Source organism: Rhinoderma darwinii, chromosome 4, assembly GCF_050947455.1.
Source record: "Rhinoderma darwinii isolate aRhiDar2 chromosome 4, aRhiDar2.hap1, whole genome shotgun sequence".
Lineage (NCBI taxonomy): Eukaryota > Metazoa > Chordata > Amphibia > Anura > Rhinodermatidae > Rhinoderma > Rhinoderma darwinii.
Genome location: NC_134690.1, coordinates 156515650 through 156525380, shown reverse-complemented (window position 1 = coordinate 156525380; position 9731 = coordinate 156515650).

Here is a 9731-nt window from a genome sequence, read left to right as displayed (position 1 = left end):
ATTTATTTACACATATTGCAATCGTTCCTACTTGCCTGGCGCCATCACGTAAGACTGTATGAATTTTTCTTTTTTTTCCCTGCATTAAGTACTATCATGTCTTCCATACATAGCACACATAGAGAAGAAAACATCCTGCTCCCCAATTCTTGTTTTTTCCCTGCATTGAATCTCATTCCTACGGTAAGGAGTCGTCCTTCTAGGGATCGCAGTAGGATGCTGCCGGCACACAATGGTACAACACAGATCCACGACCACTGTTTCCTCTGATGTTATGCCCACAACCAGAGAACAGGCGGACTGCTTGGTCTTGTGGTACTAGATAAAAAGGACCAAGGTACAGATTGTACTCTGAATGACATTACCTCTGAGGAGAGCCACTGTCCCCTTTTTTTTTGCCCTTATCTTTCTGTATGATACTACTTAGGCTCTACCCACTGGGGTAAACTGAAAATTAGAGATAGATTCTGCAGAGCGGATAACTGTTAAAAAAAATGCAAGATATAAGTCAAATAATGGTCAGAAATTGTTTTATTTCTCCAGCACACTGAAAAGTCAAAAAGGTTTGGTCCACTTTAAGACTGAACCAATTAACTTCAAGGAATTTGAGGATGCTGCTGAGTGGAATTTGAACGTCAAGAATTCTAAGGCTGAAACTATCCCTTGAGATTGGCTTTTGCCTTCCTCTTTGAAACCAAGCCAGTCTTGATTAAAGGGAATGTGTCGCTAGAAATTATAATTTTTTTTTTTTAGTTAAACAATTATTATTTAAGTGATTACACATTGTTTTAATTTTTTTAATCTTTTCACAAATCAGCAAATATTATAAATTAGATTCTAATTTATAACATTTCCATGTGCTGGTCACTAGAGGGAGCAGTTCCCAAAATTGCAGCATGGTCAATGTGGTAAAGCAACCTCATTGCTTTATGCTGCAAATTTGGGGTAGACACACTCGCTCTAGTGTCCTCACACAATCCCCCCTCCCTTATTCTGGCTAGTGCCAGGAGAAGGAGGGGGTTGAATCTTCAAACCTCCTACACTGTATGCCGCGATTTTCTGAGCGAATGCACAGTGTAGGAGGATTAGATACAGTGCTAATCAGACAGTATAACACGAACATACACGAACATAATACACACATCACATACACAAACATAGCTTACCTGTTCCTGCCGCCGCTGCCGCCCCTGCTCATATTCCTTGCGTCTTCGCTTCCTTGAACATATGGCCGGAAGCCGCGGCCGGAAGTCGTCATCTGGTCCACATGAAAATGACCCCGGATTTTGCTCTGCTAACGAGCTTAGTTTTGGTCTGTGTGGGATCGGCGCATGCGCTGTTCCCACACAGATGGCATATGCTACAGTGAATAGAACGGCTCCCGTTCGCATTCTCTATGGGGATGTATGTGCCGTATTCCATCTCTGTATGTGTCGTTAATCGACACATACAGAGATGAAAAAAAACGGCAACCCCCATAGAGAAGTAAAAGTAAGAAAAAAAAAAATAAGCAGAACACGAGAACACAAATAAATAAAATTTATTTTAATATCAAACTAAAAGCAATAACATATAAAAAAAAAAATCATGACACCTTCCCTTTAAAGGGAATGTGTCGCGAATTAAACCTTTTTTTTTAAGTGTCGTTACTTATTTCTATTATAGTTTTTTACGTTTTTTGCTGTATTTTTTTTTTCTTCCATATGGTGGAAAGTATTAAAAATCAAATAATAATTTGACATGTTATCCTATGTTGGCCACCAGGGGGGAGCACTTCCCAGAATTACAACAAGGTGAATAAGGCAAAGCAACCTGACTCACAGCTGCTGTAAATGTGGGAGGGAATCTCAACCCCCTCCCACAAGCCAGCAAAAGGTGTCTTCAAAATTGCTAAGCAGTGTCCGGCAGCCATTTTGGGTGTGTTATAGGACACACCAAAAGGCTAAGGGTGTGTTCACACGCTTACTGAACAAAGGGAAAACAGCTCATGATTTTCAGCCATTTTTTAATCAAACTCGCGTTTTTTAACGGCCGTTTTTGGAGATGTTTTTCTATAAAGTCAATGAAAATCGGCTCCAAAAACATCCCAAGAAGTGATGCGCACTTCATTTTGGTGGGCGTCTTTTTACGTGCCGGTTTTGGAAAATGACCACGTAAAAAACGCATTTCCCATTGAAACCAATGGGCAGATGCTTGTAGGCGTTCTGCTTCCGATTTTTCAGCTGTAAACATTGTGTGTGGCCTTACCCTTAGGGCTTATTCAGACGAACGGGATATACGTCCGTGCAACGCGCGTTGCACAGACCTATGCTAGTCTATGGGGCCGTGCAGACAGGTGCGTGATTTTCATGCATCGTGAGTCCGCTGCGTAAAAGTCACGACATGTCCGTTCTTTGAGCGTTTTTCGCGCATCACGCACCCATTGAAGTCAATGGGTGCGTGAAAACCACGCATGTCGCACGGAAGCGCTTCCGTGGGACGCGCATGATTCGCGCAACAGCGGTGAAAAGGATAAATGAAAACAGAAAAGCACCACATGCTACAAACATACAAACAGAGTGTCATAATGATGGCGGCTGCGCGAAAATCACGCAGCCGCGCATCATATGGTGATGACACACGGAGCTGTTAAGTGGCTTTTGCGCAGGCAAAATGCCACATTTTTTTGCGTGCGCAAAAAGCACACGCTCGCGTGATTTTCGCGCAGCCGCCATCATTATGACACTCCGTTTGGATGTTTGTAAACAGAAAAGCACATGGTGCTTTTCTGTTTTCATTCATCCTTTTCACCGCTGTTGCGCGAAATCACGCGCGTCCTACGGAAGTGCTTCCGTGCGACATGCATGATTTTCACGCACCCATTGATTTCAATAGGTGCATGATGCGCGAAAAATGCTCAAAGAACGGACATATCGTGACTTTCACGCAGCGGACTCACGCTGCGCAAAAAACACGGACTGTCTGCACGGCCCAATAGACTAATATAGGTCCCTGCGACGCGCGTGAAAATCCCGTGCGTCGCACAGACGTATAACACGCTCGTGTAAATGAGCCCTTAGAATGATGAAAGTGAAGTGAATGACTTTTCAGTTGACCGGTTCACACGCCGTGTATTTGATACGTTTTTTTTTTTGCACATTTTACGTGCAAAGAAACTTCATTAAAAAAAAACGCTTGATTACAGTTGATTTTGCGTGTTTGGGGGGATTTGTGTGTGTGGGGGGGGTTGCTCGCCGCTGATTCTTCAAAACAGCTGATAACAAACTTTGCATAACTCAATGTCCAGGAAAACATGGCACCGCACCTGTCCTCAGGTCGTGTGTGGTATTACAGCTCTGTCCTATTCACTTCAATGGAGGTGAACTGCAATACCAGACACAACCTGAGGACAGGTGCGGCGCTGTGTCTCCAATCCGGACACTCCTTCTGTCCTGAGATGACCCGCCGCCTTCACTGTAGACAGAACCACACAACTATGGCATGAGGGCAGGGCTTGTCCTGAGTGCACTGTCTCTTGTTATGGACAGATTTATAGTCACATGAACCCCGTCTGATGAATCGGTAACCTAGGTCCGATCACATGACAGAGGGGGATCACCAAAAACCCTGTTCACCCTCAGCCCGTCCATCCAGCCCTTTCCTGGTTATATCTGCTTCTGGGAAAGCTGGGTGACCACCATTACCCCTCCTACTGGAGTGTGTTTGGGGATGTGACTAATGAACCTCTCACACTCCAGTAGGAGGGGTAATGGTGGTCACCCAGCTTTCCCAGACCCCTGAACGATAAATCTCTAGTTGTGCTGAGACTGAGAGGTTCATTAGTCACATCCCCAAACAGTCTCAGCACAACTAGAGAGATTTACCGTTCAGGGCTTTCTCTGTACAGTTGCATAATGTGTCCTTCATACAGGGGGGGGGGGCATTAGGGGGGGTCCGCTAGGTGGGGGGCCATTAGGGGGGGCATCAGGGGGGGGCATCGGGGGGGGCCCGTTAGGGGGGGTCCCGTTGGGGGGGGGGGGCATCAGGGGGGGGCCCGTCGGGGGTCACGAGAGCGGGGGTCTGTGAGATAGAGAGTGGGACAGACAGAGACACAGACCTTACCTGCAGTGCAGCTGGTCTTCAGTATGGTGCCTGCTGTCTCCCTGCAAATAGCTGATCTGCTGTGTGGCTCTGACCTGCGTCTGCACAGTACAGAGCCAGAGAGCAGAGTCAATGGAACGGCTCACGTTCATTGTGCCCTATGCACTGTAGCTGCCATATTCCATCTCAGTTTGTGTCGTTAATCGACACATACAGAGATGAAAAACAAAATGGCAGCCCCCATAGAGAAGTAAAAGTTAGAAAAAAGTAAAACACAAACACACAAATAAATAAAATTTATTTTAATAACATACTAAAAGCAATATTATATAAAAAAAAAATGTTTCGCGACACCCGTCCTTTAAGTAATAAAGTTATATCTATCCCTCGTCCTAGGTTTAAGGGAGAATTCATCAGATCATTTGCTTGTGAAGAGAGACCTAAGATGGAGAACAAACAACTAGAGCTGCAATATACATTTATTCAGAAAGGCTGGCAAGTAAATCTGGCAATCCCTGAAAACAATTGTTCCTAATGAAGCCTTCAGTCCACGTTTAACTCCTTAACGACATGTCACGTACATGTACATGACAGCATTTCAGAGGAAGTATGGAGTGGACTAACGGGCTGAGCGCGCTCCATACTCAGCATGCGACGGTTGTGTTATACAGCCGACAACTCACTGCAACGTACGGAATCAAAGATCACTTTGATTCCGCACGTTTAGCACCACAATCGTGACCGCGTCATTTAAATTGTTAGAATCAGGAGGGTGGCCCCTCAAACACGCCATTGCGCCCCCCACAACGGGATCAGCTGGTGACGATGGCAGCCTGGGGGCCTAAGGAAGGAGACTGTCAGTATAACAATATACTGTATTGCAGTATTTCATGCACGCGATCCAATGATCGTTAGTTCAAGTCCCCTAGGAGGACTAATATAAAAGTAAAAAAACTGTTAAGAAAGTTTTTATAATGTTCCAAAAAAAATATTTAAAGTAAAAAAAAAAAAACGTTTCCCATTTTTTCCCTAAAGCAATGTTAAAAAAATTTAAAGTTAAAGAGGCTCTGTCACCAGATTTTGCAACCCCTATCTCCTATTGCAGCAGATCGGCGCTGCAATGTAGATAAGAGTAACGTTTTTGTTTTTTTTAAAACGAGCATTTTTGGCCAAGTTACGATCATTTTTATATTTATGTAAATGAGGCTTTCTAAAGTACAACTGGGCGTGTTTAAAGTTAAAGTACAACTGGGCGTGTATTGTGTTCGTTACATCTGGGCGTTTTTACTTCTTTTACTAGCTGGGCTTTGTGTATAGAAGTATCATCCACTTCTTTTCACAACGCCCAGCTTCTGGCAGTGCAGACACAGCGTGTTCTCGAGAGATCACACTGTGACGTCACTCACTTCCTGCCCCAGGTCCTGCATCGTGTCGGACGAGCGAGGACACATCGGCACCAGAGGCTACAGTTGATTCTGCAGCAGCATCAGCGTTTGCAGGTAAGTCGATGTAGCTACTTACCTGCAAACGCTGATGCTGCTGCAGAATCAACTGTAGCCTCTGGTGCCGATGTGTCCTCGCTCGTCGGACACGATGCAGGACCTGGGGCAGGAAGTGAGTGACGTCACAGCGTGATCTCTCGAGAACACGCTGTGTCTGCACTGCCAGAAGCTGGGCGTTGTGAAGAGAAGTGGATGATACTTCTATACACAACGCCCAGCTAGTAAAAGAAGTAAACACGCCCAGATGTAACGAACACAGTACACGCCCAGTTGTACTTTTACTTTAAACACGCCCAGTTGTACTTTAGAAAGCCTCATTTACATAAATATAAAAATGGTCATAACTTGGCCAAAAATGCTCGTTTAAAAAAAAAAAAAAACCTTACTCTTATCTACATTGCAGCGCCGATCTGCTGCAATAGGAGATAGGGGTTGCAAAATCTGGTGACAGAGCCTCTTTAACATAACTGGTATCGCCGCACCTGTAAAAGTCAGAACTATCACAATATAGAATTATTTAACCTGCTCGGTGAACGCCGTAAAAAAAAAAAGGATATAAAACTTGCAAATTGATGTTTTTTGGTCACCTTAGTTTTGAAAAAAAAATAAGAAGTGATCAAAAAGTTAGTGAAAATTTATCGGTGAAAACTACAGCTCGCCCCGCAAAATTTAAGCCCTCACACCGCTAAATTGATGGAAAAATAAAAAAGTTATGGCTCTGAGAATGTGGCGACACAAAACATTTTGTTTTTTAGAAAATAAATTTAAAAAATTAAAAGCGGTAAAACATAAAACAAAAACATATAAATTTGGTATCGCCGTAATCGTATCAACCTGAAAAAAAAAAGGTGAATATGTTGTTTTTATCTCCTGATGGACGTCATAAAAACAAAATCCCCCCAAAAATGGTGTCATTGCTGTTTTTTGCCCATTTCACCCCTCAAATAATTTTTTTTTCAGCTTCCTAGTAGATTATGCAGTACAATAAATAGTAGCATGAAAAACTACAACTTGTCCGGCAAAAAGCAAGCACTCATATGGCTATGTTGACGAAGAAATTAAAAAGTTATGGCGGGGAGGAAAAAACTCAAATGAGAAAACTCAAATTGGCCTAGTCTTTATGGGGTTAATCAAATTCACTGGCTGTCTATCTTTGACAGGACTAAGAGGTGGCGATGAGGTGGAGGAATGAGATTTCTCAGAGCTAACCGACCACTCAATCAGGTTGACATGAAGAGAACTCTTGATGGGTGGCCATTTCCCCCTCACTGCTTGACTCGACGTTTAAGCACCCCAACCGTTCAAGGACGCATCTGTCTTAATTGTTATATCTGCAGGCGAATGACGAATGGGTGCTGGGGTTGACCACTGGTTAAAGGGCTGCTACTCATCCTATCAATCTTACCAGCTGTCTGACAGACCACCGACCTAATGCTAGAATATCTATGGCATACGCCACTCATTCCTCCCACTTCTTTGGGGAGACACTCATTGAAGAGGTTAGAATCTTTTTGTGATCCCCAAGAATACTAGGGAATTCCTCTGCTGGGGAATTGACTTTTCCATATTGACTGGGAAATCTGTCTCTTCCCAAAGTTAAAAAAATCTGATCTCTTTGTGATAACAAAACCTGCTGAACTAGATGAAACACTAAGGCTGGGTTCACACGACCTATTTTCAGGCGTAAACGAGGCGTATTATGCCTCGTTTTACGCCTGAAAATAGGGCTACAATACGTCGGCAAACATCTGCCCATTCATTTGAATGGGTTTGCCGACGTATTGTGCAGACGACCTGTCATTTACGCGTCGTCGTTTGACAGCTGTCAAACGACGACGCGTAAATTGACTGCCTCAGCAAAGAAGTGCAGGGCACTTCTTTGCCACGTAATTTGAGCTGTTCTTCATTGAACTCAATGAAGCACAGCTCAAGATTTACGAGCGTCTCAGACGGCTCGCAAAATGCGAGGAGGAGCATTTACGTGTGAAACGAGGCAGCTGTTAACAGTCTGTCTTTTCACACGTAAATGCCTCTCATCGTGTGAACATACCCTAACAGAGACACTTTCGGAACAGAAATGAGTTAATATTGCCTTCGTAACCAAAGAAAAGTTGTAGGGTGCATTACCAAGGGTGAAAACTATGATGTTCCAGTGAAAGAAGCATCTGTATTTAGGCACAATACAAATTATGTAGAATGTGTTTTTCAAATGTATTTTGATGAGAAATAAACTTTTCTGCAATAGGTATCTGAATTCTGAAAAACTTTCCAGATGGAACCATTTTAATTTCAGATATTGGTTGAGGTATGAAGACTGATTGGACTGATGCATTTAACTTAATGACTGGAAAAACGTGGCACACCCAACCGTTTTAATCCTGCGGGTGACGAGAAGGAATAGCAAATGTCACGATCTGTGCGTATGTGGACCCACAGGGCTGTACCACTGTAGCGGGATAGCAGCTGGCCAACATAATAGCACGTCAATGTCTATAGTTTGAATAAGGGTACCTGTGGTAATTCAGACAGTAGCGACGGTTAGGCTCAGATGGGACCTTGGCAACAGGCAAAAGAACAGGCGTGGTGTAACACAAAATGCGTAGTATACGGCACAACAAGACTCCAACTCTCTATGGCATAGGAACAAGGTAGCACGGGATACAGGATACAGGTAACAGGTACGGGAACACTGGGAACTGGAAAACACTAAGGGACCATTTGCAAAGACTAACACGGGTAGGGGGGGCAGGGCCCATATTATAGTCCAGGGTGATCTGGGAGCAATCAGTCAAATCTAAAACATGTGTGTGCGCTGGTCCTTGAAGGCCGGGAATGAGCTCGAACGCGCAACCTAGTGGTCACTGCCAGACAGGACGGCCGCATGTGCTGGCATCTCTGGGGAGGAAGACGTCTGCAGGATGTTTCAAGAACCTCCAGAGCTTATAAAACAACTTTTAAATGGTGACAATACACAATCAAAAAACACTTCTTAAACTGTATCCGTTTATATAAATGCACATTCCAAATGACATCTTTTTGGGCAAAACCTTCAAGGTGCAAGGCCAAGTTTGCCATCTCATCGGATCTTTACTACCACAAGATGAGGCAAAATTTCTTCAGATTTATTTTGTATCAGATTACATTGAACAGGCCAATATCAGAAATCAGAACTTTCCACAACTAAATAGTAACCTTATATCTCCACTTCAAAACATGCTGGCTGCATCAGGTGAATCCGTACGTACATAGTTTCAAAGCTGCATTACAGTCTATTCCGCAGGGGAAAACCAATGATTACAAAATGATCATCAGCGCAGATAGACATCCTGTTGCAGATAGACGTACTGTTTCTGTGGGACTTACTCACACAGCACAGTGTGATCTCGCGAGATCACGCTGTGCTGTCATTCATGTTCAGCTGTACTCAGCACAGCGTGATCTCGCAAGATCACACTTGCTGTGAGTAAGTCCCACAGTGGACCTCAGTGTCAGCTACTTTCTTGCATGGCCAGCTCTATGTGGCTCTCTCCCGTATTAGCAACTCCACCAATCTTTATGCACACATCCCTGGTGGTTCTACTGCTAACATTGTTTACAGGGAAGCGTTGTCGTAGTGAACCTGACTACTGAAAGAAAACTATTTTTTATTGAAGTTTGTTTATTGTCTTTGGGTTTTTTTTCCACTTTGTTTTGAGTAAGGTTCCAGGCTAGGAGTATACTTATAAAAAACAACATCGGTAAGTTTTTCAGTGGTTTGTGCGAACGAAGTCACGGGCATAGCTAGTTATACATTTAAAAAGCCCAGAAAAAGAAACAAGTCACGACCAAATAATTGAAAAAATATATATAAACAGTCTTTATTGAAGTTACTTTAGACACAGAGACAACATACAAACAATTAAATATATTAAAATACCAGAAACCCTCGAACAGGGATGGAATCAGAGAAAAAAGCAAAGCGACCCCCAGATAGTAAAATATGGTCACAATCAACTCCCAAGTGTAGCTAAAGTGCATATATATATATATAAGCTATTTAAGCAAGTGCTAGGCATAATGCATTTGCACAGATGGACACGTATGCATAGTGTGAATAGTCAACAATCTAGAATGCAGCCCTAAGTACATATAGCACACTGAGCAATGTAC